This window comes from Rhinolophus ferrumequinum, chromosome 7 (genome assembly GCF_004115265.2).
Source record: "Rhinolophus ferrumequinum isolate MPI-CBG mRhiFer1 chromosome 7, mRhiFer1_v1.p, whole genome shotgun sequence".
NCBI classification, from domain to species: Eukaryota; Metazoa; Chordata; class Mammalia; order Chiroptera; family Rhinolophidae; genus Rhinolophus; species Rhinolophus ferrumequinum.
Window position 1 is genome coordinate 63,014,415 of NC_046290.1, and position 15,936 is coordinate 63,030,350.

The 15,936-nt window shown below is 38.8% G+C and overlaps 1 protein-coding gene and 1 pseudogene across 1 annotated transcript in view; one reads left to right on the plus strand and one right to left on the minus strand.

Moving 5' to 3' along the window:
* Positions 1 to 15,936, minus strand: part of MCTP1 (multiple C2 and transmembrane domain containing 1) — a 492,067-nt gene that overhangs the window by 244,936 nt on the left and 231,195 nt on the right.
* LOC117025128 (nuclear receptor coactivator 6-like) lies at positions 11,478 to 14,439 on the plus strand (annotated as a pseudogene).

The window sequence follows — 15,936 nt, forward strand, 5'->3', positions numbered from 1 at the left end:
ATATGACATGTGGTATTTACCAGGCTTTTTTGACCATGGGGCCTACTTTGTTTTAGTACGTATTTCAATACTAGTAATCCCTGATCACTCTATGGGAAATGCTATCTTGTTGTATTTCATAGATAAGGAAGTTCCACATGTTTGGGGTTTTTTTACTTTTATTATTATAATAGACTTTCCAGTGAAATGAAGGAATTTCATTACAATAAAAACCCCCCAAAATCAAAAGCACTGACATATGGTTAATCTTTAATGAATATATTATAGAAAATAGATTAAGTTTGCTGGTTCAAAAACTCAAAAAAATTAATAAATTTACCTGCCAGGGCTGTTTTGTTGCAATATTGCATTCAACCACAAGATGGCACTAACACTTACCAAATTATTGCATGGCTTGTGGTTCTGCTATTCAGTTATTTCTACTGCACACATGTGGTTCTCAGGCATTTTCTCATGCTTTATTGTTATTAGCTGAACTATAACCCTCATTAAAACATTTCTTGTTTGAAAATTAATCTGGGGAACGTAATTTGGTGGTTACCAGAGCGTAAGGGGGTTGGGGGGTGGGGGATGAGGGTGAGGGGGATCAAATGTACGGTGATGGAAGGGGAGCTGACTCTGGGTGGTGAACACACAGTGTGATTTATGGATGATGTGATTCAGAATTGCATAACTGAAATCTATGTAATTCTACTAACAATTGTCACCCCAATAAATTAAAAAAAAAAAAAAAAAAAACATTTCTTATGGTGAAGAAATTTCTTATGGTAATGAAATGAAAACAGGACATATAAATATGGGAGAAGAAAGTAGGAAGTGTTAGCCCTAAAAAATTCAGACTTTGTTATTACTGTGTTTCCCCGAAAATAAGACCTAGCCGGACCATCAGCTTTAATGCTTCTTTTAGAGCAAAAATTAATATAAGACCTGGTCTTATTTTACTATAATATAAGACTGAGTCTTATATAATATAATAAATATATAAGACCAGGTCTTATAAATATAGCATTATATAATATAAGACCAGGTCTTATATTAATTTTTGCTCCAAAAGACGCATTAGAGCTGATGGTCTGGCTAGGTCTTATTTTTGGGGAAACACGGTGATATCATATTCAAGACCAACCTTTCAACATTTATTTTATTAGATAGTATTAACTTCAGAATTTATTTTTAAACATTAATCATATTATTCTATAATTGTTAATTCTATGCTTCAAAAATTCTAGAGTATTCTAGACCTAGGGAATATCAATTGTCTATTTCTGTACCCTAGGATCAAATGGTTTAAAAAAGTAGAATTTGATGGTTTGTATAATGTTTTCTCATGTAGTAAAGGAAACCATGTGCATGTCATATATATGTATATATGTTTATATACAATACGTTTATATATATGTTTATATACGTATATATGTACACACACACACACACACACACACACACATGCTGGGGGTGCCAAAAAAAATGTATACACATGACTTGTATTCATCTTTTGTTATCGGTATATATTGAGTATTACAATTTTAATATAGTTTTATCCTTTCTTAAAATGTGTATACATTTTTTTGGCCCTGTGTGTGTGTGTGTGTGTGTGTGTGTGTGTGTGTGTGTGTCTCAGGACACTGATGAGCACTTCTATATTTTATGTGATTGTTCAGCCTTTAATGTAACTTAAGTCCAACATAGAACTAAACTTTGTCTGAATGGGTCTCCCTTTGTGCAGCAATAAACACAGCAAACACAAGATGGCAGGGTCTCTTTCTTTAAAATAGCATTAAAGATATTTGAAATGCAAATAGCCATCTAATACTGAGTCTCCTGGTTTTCATTCTCAGCATAAATAACTCTCCTGATTAAAATGTTTAAATTAATTGTATTCCAAACCTAGTATGTAATAAAACGGAAACAGCTACTCCTATTTCGGAGACCTATAATTATTCAATAATGTTAACTCCTAATCAAAAACAATGCCAAACTGAAACTCAGTCTCCAATAAGGAGGAGAAAAAAAAGGTGGATCTACAGATGTCGAGGTGAACAAACTGACTCCATCTTTGTAAGCCCCCCACTTTCTCTTTTCTTGCATTAACTTTGATTGGCCTTACTGCTCCAACCAGCATACACAGGCCTTGTAGTTAATGATAAGCTATGTTCTGTAAGCCCACACAATATATGCATAACGATTCCTGTCAGTAACCGCCAGAAAGGAGTAACAACCGAGATAAATATTACAGTGGTGTTAGCATCAGTGCTAAGCAATTATCCACCAGGAGACCACCAGCAGGGATGCTTCCTGGCTTGTACTGCATTCTTTGTCCCTTTGTCTCCTTAATCATTAGCAGTTCAACTATACTATCAAACATTTACTGTAACAACTATCTAGCAGAGGAGACTAACCTGCACAGAACTGCCAAGGTCACCTGTCTGCTCTGATCCTACATCCCTGTATGTAAATCACGCTATAATAAATTTATTATATGCTATGGAGTTGCCTGTTTTGTGTTTGGTCTGAAGTTTGCTTTAAGGTTCGGTGGTCACTGACCTCTGTCTGCTCCATATTCAGACAGAGGAGGAGGAAGAGAAAAAAAAGAAAACACAGGACAACAAAAGAAAAAAAAAAGAAGTGAATATAAATAGTAAATGTGGCCAGTTAAAAAGAATTCAAATTTAAGCTAAGCTTGATCTTCTTGGAGACATCCATTTTTCTACAAGTATCTAAAGCTACCTTTATTGCCCAAATGCAATCCAGAAGGTAACTTTGTGTGATTAGGTTCTTTACACTTCAAAGAGGCCTGTAAAAACAGTGATGTTCAAAGCATACGCAGAGCAACAGATTGTCTTAATATAATTTTCACTAATAATTTGAAAATCTTCAAAATAGGTGCCACATTTATGTGTTAAAATCATTTCCTTAAGCTCTCCCATTCCTTCCTCACTTTTTGTGGGAGATTTCTAATGCCCTACATTGGAAATACTACATGGAAATACTAAATGACTAAATATATTAAAATTCAAACGCAAGAGGTTTATAATCACATGTGCCTTAATGTAATAACAGTAAACTAACATTTTTTCCATAATGATAAATATGAATATTCCACCAATTTTTATATTTCTGGTTAAAGACATTACCATGATACAGCACATAGATGAATTAGAAATACTGTGAGAAAATTCAGTATAGAACTAAACTAAGTAAATTTCTGTGAGGAGTAGAAGGAACTTCCAAACACACAGGATGCAGAATGTGTAAATGATAGGCATAGACTATTGGTTTTTATGCGTAATTTTTTGGCTTTTTTATCCTCTGATAAATGCAGAGTTCAGGATAAGCACGAAAAATTATGTATGTTGAATTTGGGATAAATATGGCTTATTCAAGTTCCTTTTTATACGTGGTATAAATTACAGGTGGTATCTACATGCAATTTGCTGATAACTTTTGGAAGTTTAGGTAAAGTAAAATATGGAAAAGGGAGTTTCTTACATTTTTTCACACTGATTTTGACAAGTACTGCTTTAAATTTGAATGTAAATTGTATATTAATCTATGACATAAGAGCAACTACAATAGAGAAGAGTGCTCTAGATGTCATTTTTTCTAACGGGCTTTATTCTCATCACCTCCAGGAGCTCCCTCTATGACCAGTAATGCACTGACTCTGTAGATACAATATATATTCCTCAGAATTAAAAAATGTTTTTTTACTCAAAGAGAAACAATTTTGCTGGGGATTCTGAAATATGTTACTGTGTTTATAAGGCCATCTTAACAAAAAAAAAATCAAATATAAAAAAATTTAAAACATTTTTAAAAAGTACTTTAATTTTCTTATTAAAAAAACCCAAAAAACTAGAATATCAAGAAATTATACCTAAAGTATCTATACTCTCCTTAATCCTTTTTCTGCTGTCTATCCCAATACTTTTCTGAAATTGTTTCCCTGAGTGTAACCAGTCACTTTCAATCACCAATTTTAATGGCCTTTTCTTACAGTTCAGCCCTCTCATTGGGTCACATTTAATGTTAATTACACAGACTCTGGAATTTTCTTCTTTTTGGATTCTGTGACTCTTCTCACAGTAAGTAGTCTTATGATGAAAAGAATACTGGCCAGAGTCACTTTTTCTTCTTATAGGGAGTGTGGTCTTAGAAAAGTTATTTAATCTCTCTTATCTATAGCTTTTAATCTTTAAAATGAGGGTATTTCCCCAAATTTCTCTGAGGACAGTCAAAGATCTCTGATAACATTTCACTTACATGCCTTTGACAGAGAATGAGCCACTCCACATAAATGATTTTTCCAGGAAACTAAAAATGGCCATGCCAAACACCAAGACCTGTGTTATTAATGCATTTGAAAGAAATGTACCTAAAATTTGTTTTATTTTTCTCATTTTTTGGTAAATAGTAAAATGCAATTTAAAAAAAAAAAGTGGGACAGAGTATCATTTGTTGATTATGTACGTCTGGGAAATTATCATCAAGGTTCTAGGAACACACAGCTAAATTTGTAGAAAACGAGTGAACTAGAAATAGAATAGAAATATTTCAATTTCTGAAACTCCCAACTGAATGTTGCTGAAAGTCAGAAGCTGTTTCTCTTATCATAGACAGCTTTCCCCATAGATATTTCTACACTCTGTTTAGTTTACACATTCTTTTTGTTTTGTTTTTTGCTTCATACCTTTCAATTTAGAGTTGTTATAAACTAATAATAGTATTACTGCTGCTACTGTATATGCCAGTGGACAAAACATGGCTGTTAAAATACAACAAGTCAAAAGTGACTTGAGGTGTAAGGAGCCTGAGTCCTAAATCACTGTATGGAGGAGAGCAATCTGCCAGCCACAAGCACCTGTCTTGGACTATGTGGGTGAGAAATAAACTCCTACTACATTTGAGCCATTACATATTTTGCGGGTGTATTTACAACAGCAGTTCAGCCTACCCGAACTGATACAGATTCCTAAATCTTATGAATTGCAATCATTAAAATTCCACTTACCACTGCAGTTTAGTCGATCTCTGCCACCTCTGCCTCATCATTCCTTATCTAGATTATTCTAAGAGCCTTCCATTTGGTCTCCTTGATTCCCTTCAGATCTATTCTCTAAAGGCTGCCAGAGTTTTCTCTGTTGTACATAAATCAGGCCACTTTATTCCCCTTCGACTATATTATACTCCATCTTCTACACTCATTAAGAACTGCTGTGTGTAACCCAAGCTACAGAACTACGGCTCAGGGTCAGTATTCAAAGCTTCCCCTTGTCCAAGGGATTTTGCACAAATTGAGTGTATTTTTTATTATCTTATACCCACACCATGGAGCTTTCTGATCCTAATTTGGTTTCTATGGAACACTGAACCCCAACATCTATTTTCCCCTTTTTCGTTTTAGTAATAGGGCCTCCCTGAGTTTTGAAGGACATGTGATCTCCCCATTAGAGAATTTCTTATCCTCCCTGTGACCAACTCCTTGCTGGTCATGTGAGTAGAAGTGACATATGAGACTTCTGAATCCTCTGGTGAGAAGTGGAGAAGCTGCTTTGGGCCAGAAAAGGAAGCCACGTGTTAATAAGGGCAGAACCACTTCATCAGCCCGAGATCTCTCACTTTCGAACTCAATGTGGGAGAAAACATTTCTTTTTAAAGCCACTATATTTATGTGTCTCTTGTTACCAGAAGATTAGTTAGTACATATACAACTTTCCAAATAGCCCCTCCTTCTACAAAAGTATGTTTTTTTTTTTTTAATTGGAATGATTTATTTGACTTTATATAGCCAATCCATCTTGTTTGAGTTCCATTCAGTTCAGTTTCATAGACTAGGTAGTATGAACCAACTTTTCCCACAGCCTGGCCTTTCCTGGGCACTGGGCACTTACAGAACTGAAAAATAAAATCCAGTAAAGAAAAAAAATAGGTCAAGGTGGGAAGGAACTTACTTTCTTAAATATTTATTACGTTCTTGGGGCTTTTAACACAATATTTAATTTAGTTGTTACTATAGCCCTGTGAGCTAGGTTAAACTGGCACATAGAAGGCATCCAAAAAATGTTTGTTGAAAACAAATTAATAAATTACTATTCTGAGTACTTTATAAATGAGGAAACTAGTTCAAAGACGTTAAGCTGCTGGTCATTACATGACTAGTAAGTCGCAGCTCAAGAATCCATCACAAGATCTGTTTGATTGTAGATTCCAAATTTGCTCCACTACACCATGATGCCCAAACACTGGAAGCTTTTCCAATCAAACTGCCTGTCCCGCCTACCTCAAACTGTTATTTTTGAGCTCAGCCCTCCCACAGGTTCCTCCATCAGAAACTGGGTTCTATACTAGGAAGCCATGGGTCTCAGTGAACTTGGCAATCATTAATTCGGATCCATTACCACGGCAGAGTAGCAGTTACACAAACATAGGTAAATGTAATTGGGGTGATGATTTATTTAGTGTGTTGTGCCTCCATCAGACAGAAAATCTTATGAGGGCAGAGAATTCTTCAGTATCCCAGAACCTACCACAAAGCTGGTACTCAAGTAATCCATACATATTTGTTGACTTCTATGAATAACATATATTACTATTACTATATTAGCTTTCCTAAGATGGATACTTGTCAGGTGCCTAAAACTGGGGGTCTCTGCAAAGAATGAAATTGTTCAGTGGCACTCCAAAAAAAATTTAATTAAATAGTACAAAATTGTTTAACATAGTTTTTGAAAGGGATGAAGACTCCTGACCACTCCTCACCACCACTCCTGACCACAGAAGAGGTAGTTTGATGCCATATAGGGTGGTGGTTAAGAGCTTGACCTCTCAGTTAGAAAACCTGGGTTCCAATCTCAGCTCCAGCATTTCCAGGCTGTGTGAACCGGAATAAGTCATTTACAGTGGATAAAAAAGGAGATGATCATAGAAACTCATTGATCACAAGGTCATTGTGAGGGATTAATTACATAATACATATAAAGTAGTTAGCATAGTTCCTGGCACACACTAAACATTCAATATCAATTAGCAATTACTGTTACTTTTGATCTTACTTAACATGAAGACAAAGTAATATAATTGCATCGCAATTTGAAAGCTGGAATCAATATAATTAAATTGAAATGAAGAACTACAACTATATCAAAATGGGTATCAATTCTCTGATTTCCCATGTTGAATAATCCATTTCAATTGAGACAACATTTACATTAGCTACTTTCTTTAATCACTTAAGAATATATGAATATACAGTAGAAAATAATGACTGTTTTCAGATTTTGCTTCCTAGCTATGTAGAGATAGCAATTCTATTAGACTTGTGAAATCAAGAAAAATAATGCTTATAAATAATTACAAATATTGCATGAATAAATATAAGTCCAGGAAAGTATCATAAAAATATACATTAAAAATAACTCGAGCCCATGGAACAATGTATCCACTAAAAATAAAAAGTTATTACAACCCTAAAAGAAAACAAATCCTCTTGTCAATCAAAATTATAAGTAATCATAATGAAATAATTTTATGACTCTTGTTGATTACTATTATTAACTGAAACAATTTAAGACAATTATGTTACAAAATGATTGAAGTGCATCACAATGGCATGGAAATTGAATAATACATTCCTTAGCATATTCACATACTCAATTTGTGAGAAAAAATAAAAGTTAATGGTCTCTTATTTGTCTCCCTGAGTCTAGTCTTCCCCACTCCCATTCTTTCTCCAATATCTTATGCTTAGATATTATTCTGACACAAAAATCTAATGCTACTCCTTTGCTCTAAATTCTTCATCACTTTCTCACCGATTTCAGAATAAAGTTCACACTCTTAAGCACATCATACAAGTTTTTGTCTGCTCCTTTTTCAGCCTCTTCTTCCACCAGACCATTAATGTACAGAACAACTAACTAGAGCACCTCAAATTCACAGCTTCCCTCTAATACCATGCCCCTCCCTCTTCATCCCTTTCCATCTGCCCTGAATGTCCACTCTACTACCATCCTCAGTCCTCTTTCAATACTAAACTCAAGCCTCATTACTGCTTGGATCGCTTTCCTGATCCATCCCATGGACATTACGAAGCCCTTTTCTCATGCTTACAAACATCCTTTGTAATAGCACTTGTCACATTGGGGTCCTTTGTTTATTTCAGATCTCTTGTATATGGCACAACACCTGGGTTATCATATGTGATCTAGCAATGTCGGTTGACTGAAATTGCTCGTGTACAACTGAATGAATGAGTGCTGTTTCATCTCAAAATAACAACAGCAACTAATGAAGTAACCAGGACTTAAGCCGCATACCTTTTACGTTCCACTCTTTTTTTCCCTACTCTTATTCACTATGATTTTAAGACTGTCATTTGGATTTATTCTCAAATACTAAACTGAAATATGTAACATTGATACCACAAAAGCATTGGGCTCCCACTTCTACAACAGTAAGCATTTTGCTATTACCCCTTTCCCAAACCATGATGACATTCACTGAAATTCCTAAAAATGGTCCATCAGCCCTAGTTTTACAAAATGCTTTGAGACAATCTCATTTTTGGAGGAAGCTGCTTGAAGTTTTACTTAATTGAGTGCTTTGGATTTATTAAGAACAATCCACTAGAAATCATTCCAGAATAAAGGTGAACAAATCTGCTTGTGACAGCTCTTCTATTATTATGTCATATGTCTAATAAATAAACATACAGTAAAACTCATATTTTTGCACAAAGTATCTAGAAGGAAGGTTATTTTTATACGTACAGAGAAATTATGGCCGAAACTGCTTCCTTTCCACTGACCATCTGTGTTTTCCCCTCTTTACAGGAAAGCCGCTACTACTCCATTCCAAGAGCTTTTACTTAGGTGTGGCCATGACTGAGGACTGTGTTCTGGCCAATGGAACGTGAACAGCAGTCGTATTCTGCTTGTAGGCCTGGCCCATGACATCTTTCAGTATCAGTCCTCTCCTGTTCCCAACACTGAGACTCCAGGTGAGGTTAGGGCCTGGATCGGGAGTCCCTGAATGGACCAGAAGCCCTACCACACCTGAAATACACTATGAAGGAATAAAGAATCAATGTTTTTGTTGTCACATAATTGAGATTTGGGGGTTTATCTCTTACAGGTCCTAATACTGCTTATCTTAACTGACACAAAAATTGATTCCAAGAAAGTGTGCTGCTATTAAAACCAATGGCTAAGAAATGTACTATTGACTTGGGTAGTAGATGGCGAGATTACACTGGAAGTCTGGAGAGTCTTGTTTGGCCACAGAAAGTATTTAGTAAACTGTTCCTGTGAAGACTTGAAAGACAGACAACCTGTTGTTGAGCCTAGGCTTTAAGGGGACAATGTGGGAAAGGTGAATATTTTCTAAAATTGGTTGCCTTTAGCAAGTAATCATAAGCAAGAGGTAAATTCAGATTAAAATAGGCTGATTTACAAGTAGGAAGGAAAGGAAGTAAAGAATTGGAAAAGCTGCCCCTAAATCCCAAATAATAGAAAATGAGATTGAAAGCAACTTGAACAACACAAGATCATTGAAACAGCCAGAGGCAAAGATCACATTGGCCTTCCCACCCAAGCATAATGGTCTTAAAGTAGCTGCCTTATGTTGAAAGGAGGAACAAAGGAATAAATCCTGTTGAGGAGCATGTCCAAGAAAGAACACTGGTTGTGGCGTATGGCACATGGAAGCCTACTAAGTTTTTGAGAGAAGCCAGTTGCCACAGAGAAAAATGGACAAGGAGATGCTCCCCAAATAGGGCAGTTTGAATAATGAAGGAATTTTCCTATCCTCCAGGGAAGTGGCCTTCATAAAAGCTGTCAATGGGGATTTCCGAATTGCTATGGACAAATAATTGCTAGGCGTCTCCCATGCTTTCCTTGTGGGTGTTATATACTGGATGTGTATGGCAAAAGGACAGGCAGGGTCATAGTTCATTGGGCTACAAGGAACCACATGTGGACCTGATAAAGAAATTCCTTCTATTCTGAGATCCTGGACTTGGAGCTGGATACAATGACCATACGGGACTTTGGGTTGTTCGCCTTGGGGAAGGATGAATGACTTCTAGGTTCAGGAAGAAGAGTGAACCAGATATTTGGTGACCAAAAAGGTAGAATGCAGTCAAGACTGCTGTTGCTTGGCAATAACCATGTTTTCTTCCCAGGCACACAGCTGGCCTATAGCACCCTGCCTCCTTTAAAATGAGGAGTGACCGCATGGCTGCATTCTGGTCAACTGAATACAAGCCCAGAATATGGTGTATGTCGATTCTAAGCCTCGCCCGTGAAAAGCCTACTGTGTGTTTCTTACTTGATTTTCCCATCTACAGGTTGAAGAGAAAAAACTGAGAACTAAAAGGGAAACAATCACAGTAGATGGGGGGAAAAAAGTTGGGTCGCTTAATGTCAGTGTGGAACAGACTGGGGCCCCACCTTCCGTCACTGACCCATGTTAATTAGACTATAAGAGTAAGATGTAAGCTTCTGCTATGTGAAATCATTGACATACGGCATTTACCTCTGTAGAGTTATTTACTTTAACAAATACAAAAAACAAGCCAAATCACATTATGATGACATTGTTTGGTGCAAATATATATATATTTTTAAGTATGGATGATTCAAGGCTCTTAAAGAAGAACTTTATGGATACTTAGTTTTTAAAAATACTTTTAAAATCAATTGCAAAATATTGCAAAATATCACTCTTCAGTGATCAATAGTTTTTTCAAAGGATTCTTTATAAAGAGTTAGTACTAACACTATAATTTAAAGGATTTATAATACCGTGTTACTGTACCGAAAATAAGACCTAGCTGGACAATCAGTTCTAATGCGTCTTTTGGAGCAAAACTTAATAGAAGACCCGGTATTATATTATATTATATTACATTATATTATATTATATTATATTAATTATAAGACCCGGTTTTATAATAAAATAAGACCAGGTCTTATATTAATTTTTGCTCCAAAAGACGCATTAGAGCTGACTGTCCGGCTAGGTCTTATTTTCGGGGAAACACGGTAGCTATATTTTACCTTACCATTTTATTAGAATTTAGTGACATTTACAATGATATTCACACCACCCCGCCTTGTCCCGCTCCCTCGTGCCTCCCTCCCTCCCCCACACTCCTAGGCCCAGTCAGGAGTTCCCTGCCGGCTCCTTTCGGTCCTGCCAGGTAAGGCTGCAGGCAGCCAGAGAGACAGGTGCATGTGAGGATGGATGGTTGCACTCAGGGAGGGCCACGGGCACACACTGCCCTGGGCCGGTACTCCAAGGCCCTGCCGGGAGGGCTGGGCCGATGCTCAGATTTTTTATTTGGCTTTTACCTTGAAATACAGGCCCTAAAAATACCAGCTTGTTTAGACATGGATGACTTGGATAAATGATAAAAATTAAGACATTTTGGTATTCTAATTGTCCACTTGGCATATGCTTCTGGAATAATATTCACCATGGTTTTGGATGATCTCCCAAACTTAGAAGACATGTAAACTTCCTTGTGTTCATTAACAGTGGAAGACTCAGAGATGGATTTTGACTCTGGACTAGAAGGTGATGACACAAAAAGCAGATTCCATAATCTTAGTGGCCTTCAAAGGAAATACAGATGAGAAAGATTTTCAATGGAAATTGGACGCAATACTGGAGAATGTGCCCAATTTGTTACACTTGGAATCCAGCAGGAAAAGATACAGAAGGTGGAGCACTGGAACAGCATGCGTGTGACATTCAACCTCCCCCAACAGCCAGCAGTTTCGGGATCTGGGGATTCTTTCCACTCAGACAGAAGGGGAAGGTGTTATCAACCTGGCTTTTGCTAAGAACAGAAGCCGAGATGTGAGAATGAATGGACTTGTGGGAGCCAGAAATTCAGTTAGGACAGAGGTGAGATTTCCCATGGCAGGTGGTCCCGGATTAATAGAAATGACCGGCCCTGCCACTGTTATGATACCCCACTTCCATGGTGGCACCAGACCCCAATTCAGAGCTGCAGCCCAGGACTCCTCTTCCTGCTTCTCAGTCGGATGCAATGGATCCACTCCTCTCTGGGCTCCATATACAGCAGCAAAGTCATCCCACAGGATCTTTAGCTGCCCTGCACCGACCAGTGCAGCCTGTCCTTGTGAACAGACAAACGGATCCCGCTAATTTTTCCCAGCTGCAGCAGCAGCAGTCAAACAGTTGCAGGCAAGACCCCCACAGGGACAGCCACAGGGAATCTGACCCCAGTGTACTGGCCCAACTCAGGTGCCTCCTCCAGGTCGGAACGAGCTGCCTTCCGGAGCCCTTCAGCCCCTTCAGGCTTCTCTGGGCCCAGTGCCTGCAAACCAAGGGTGGAAGAAGGCTCCCTTGTCTGGTCCAATGCAACAGCACTTCCAGGCAAGCCGGTCCTTAGCCACAGTGCAGACACCTTCCCACTCTTCCCCTGCATGTCCTTTGGCAGCCAGCAAGCCACACGAGAACATACAAACTTTCCTCAGATGAGCAACCCAAGCCAATTCACAGCTCCTCAGACGAAGAGCTTGCAGGGAGGGTCCTCCAGGGCTCCAAGGCCCTGCAGCAGCCCCACCTCGTCAACTCTCCTGCCTCCCCACCCTCCTCCTTCCAGCAGGGATCCCTTCTGCGTCCTCCCCAATGGTCAACCAAACTCAGCAGCAGATGGGACAAAGGGCACCTCAAAAATAACCCACTTCCCCAGGGATTTCAGCAGCCTATCAGCTCTCCGAATCAGAATCCTTCAGTGGAACACGGAAACGGGCCACCTAACTTCACGGTGATACAGCAGCAACCACTAAACCAGGGGCCACAGAGTTTACATCTAGGCCTATCCAAGGAGTAGGACAGGCCAGTCTGAACTTGATGCAAGGTCCAGTGCCCTCGACCAAAACCGCCACCCCTGGGGACCCTCAGCTGTAAGCAAATCAAAATGTCCAGCATGCAGGTGCTCGAGGAGCTGTTCCTCCTCCAAACCACCACATATGCAGCCCAGCTTTATAGGAATTCATGACAACATGAACAACCAGCAGGCTGGTAGTTCTGGGTTTCCTCAGGTGAACCTGGGCAACATGCAAGGCCAGTGCCAGCAGCGCCCACCGTCTCAGCTGATGAGCATGCACCAGCAGATCATACCCTCCCAGGGCGAGATAGTCCAGCAACACAAAGCTTGATCCCTCGGAACCCTATGATTCTTTCAAGGGCCCCGCTCATGCCACAGGGCCAGATGACGGTGAACTCTTCAAGCCAAAATCTTGGGCCCTCACCCCATAGGATGACCTCACCCAAGCAGATGCTTCCTTCCCCAGCAGGGCCCACAAATGATGGTGCCACATACCAGATGATGGAGCCTCAGGGGCAAGTTTTGATCCAGCAGAACCCCAATGATAGAGCAGATCATGACCAATCAGCTACAGGGGAATAAGCAACAGTTTAACACTCAGAACCAATCCAGTGTCATGTCGTGACCAGCTTAGATAATGAAGGGACTGACTCCAAACATGCAAGGAAACATGGCGCAGTTTATAGGACAGATGTCAGGAGAAAGGCTGCCCCAGCAAGGGCCTGTGAACAATAGTCCTTCTCAGATAACGGGGACTCAGGGGCAAGTCTTGTGGCCACCAGGGCCCAGCCCTCACATGGCCCAACAGCATGGTGATCCTGCTACTACAGTAAATAATGATGAATGAGATCAGCTTGTCTCAAATGACGCCTGGTGTTAGCACGTAACAAACCAACATGTCCCCCCTCTATGTACAGGCCATGCAGGAAAACAGTGCCTCGGAAACCACTTCTCAGGCCATGGAATGCCTTTCAATGCACCTTTCAGTGGAGCACCAATGGAAATCAGATGTCCTGTGGTCAGAATCCAGGTTTCCTGATCAATAAAGATGTCACATTAACAAGCCCCTTGTTGGTCAGCTTATTACAGAGTGACATCTGTGCAGGCCATTTGGGGGAAAACAATAAGCAAAATAATACCAACACAAATAAACTGAAGAAGAAGAAACCCTCTCAGCAAGATCAAAACAGCCCAGACACTCACCCAGCTGGTTTGGAGGAGGCTGGTCAGCAACCATTGCTTGGAGAACAAGGAATTAACTTGGAGAACTCAGGACCTAAACTGCCAGAATTTTCAAATGGACCACCGGCCCCTTCACCAAGTTTAGTCCCAAAGGAAACTCCAGCCACAGCGCTGCATTATGTTGCCACAGTCTCTGGACAAAGCACTGAGCCCAAAGAGATCACTGAAAAGTCTAAAAGCTCAAGCCGCAGAAACTCCTGCACTGAACAGCCACCTGTGGCTTCTGAAAGTGTGGAAAACAGACATCGGAAGCGATCCTCTCGGCCTGCTTTAGTCAAACCTCCAGATCTACTCAAGCCAGTACCTGTGCAGTGCTGTCCAAGCGAAGAAAATAGACGGTGACTTGATATATGTCAGTATGTGTGGATTTACAAAACGCAACTTTGAGCTGTGACTTTTTAAAAACCATTTCTGTACATCTAGTCATTTTAATAATGTGGCCCTTTCCCTAGTTCCTGCAACATGTTTTGTAAAGTGCGATGGGGAAGGCAGAGCTGTTGAACCCTTTTGGTGTTAATGAAGTTCACGGTTTCTAAACTGTTGCCAAGTATTGAGAGGAGTTAATGTGATTATTAGTTTTCACATTTCCTAAGCAGCCTAGAGTACAGGAGGAGCATTTTTAGATCTTCCAAGGATGGTTTGTCTATGGAAGTATTGTGTGAATAGCAGTAATGGGGGCAAAAGGAATCTTCTCATTTGGAATTGTAAATAATTTTATTATACAGTTTTTTTGGATGTATGTGTTGTAGAACTGAACCAGTGAATAAAAACAATCACTTTATTTGGGTTTGTACAATGTAAAATACTGGTCATGTTAAATAAATATCATTGTTCTAGAAGAAAAAAGTAAAATGATATTCACAGATATAGTTTAGATAGATTATTTTCATTTTTTTAGTTGTTTCACCTCTTAGTAACAGCAACAAAGGAAAAATTCATATTATGCATGTTGTTCATCTTCCCATTCAGCAATGTTTTCCCTTCAAAATAGTGATGATTGGATAGTTTTGTAGCACCATTAAGTCTTAGAATTGGAAGAGACTGTGTCTAGTCTTTCACTGAATAGAAGAATCCCAGCTACAAAAGTGACAGATGACAGATGGTCATGTAGGTGGAATGTAGAGGCAGTTCAAATACTTCCAACTCATCACTTTAAAATTCAATTAATTATTTGTTGAACACATATATTGTGTAATGTAGTATTTTATATTGGACGGGTCTGTTATGAAATGTATGGCATAGAGCTAATCTGCCTCCTCTGTATCTTTAGAGCTACAAGAAAATAGCTTGTCCCTGTTTCACAGATACCTCTTCCAAGCATGTGTGATCCTTAATATATTTAGTTGCTGGCATAATTATATACCTGAGGCCATTAAAAGAAAGATGCAGGAAGCTGATCTTCTGTTCATTGTTTTTGCATGACAGAATTTGTAAAGGATACACTTCCACAACTAAAAAGACAGATTGTTTAATTTTCAAAATACAAGCTTCAAGGCAATGATTCCAGTTACCTCTATTAAGCCTTTTCTTCAATTATCATATTATTTGATATAGTCAGTGGTTATATAAGTTTTATAAGTAAGTAAAAAAGATAAGCAAAGCAAAATGTTAACACCTACAATGTAACTAAAATACTTGAGGAACAATGAGAAAAACCTTCGCCTTATGCTAAAAACAGTTAATAAGTGTTTAATGTGACAAGTGACTTCAACACTTGCAATTATCCTGCAAAAGCATGCCGTCACTGGTGGAGGCAAAGACAGCATATAGGATAGTAGTAGATGTTGTGAGGCCTTGTTCTTATCTTCAACACAGCATTCCCTCCAATCTCT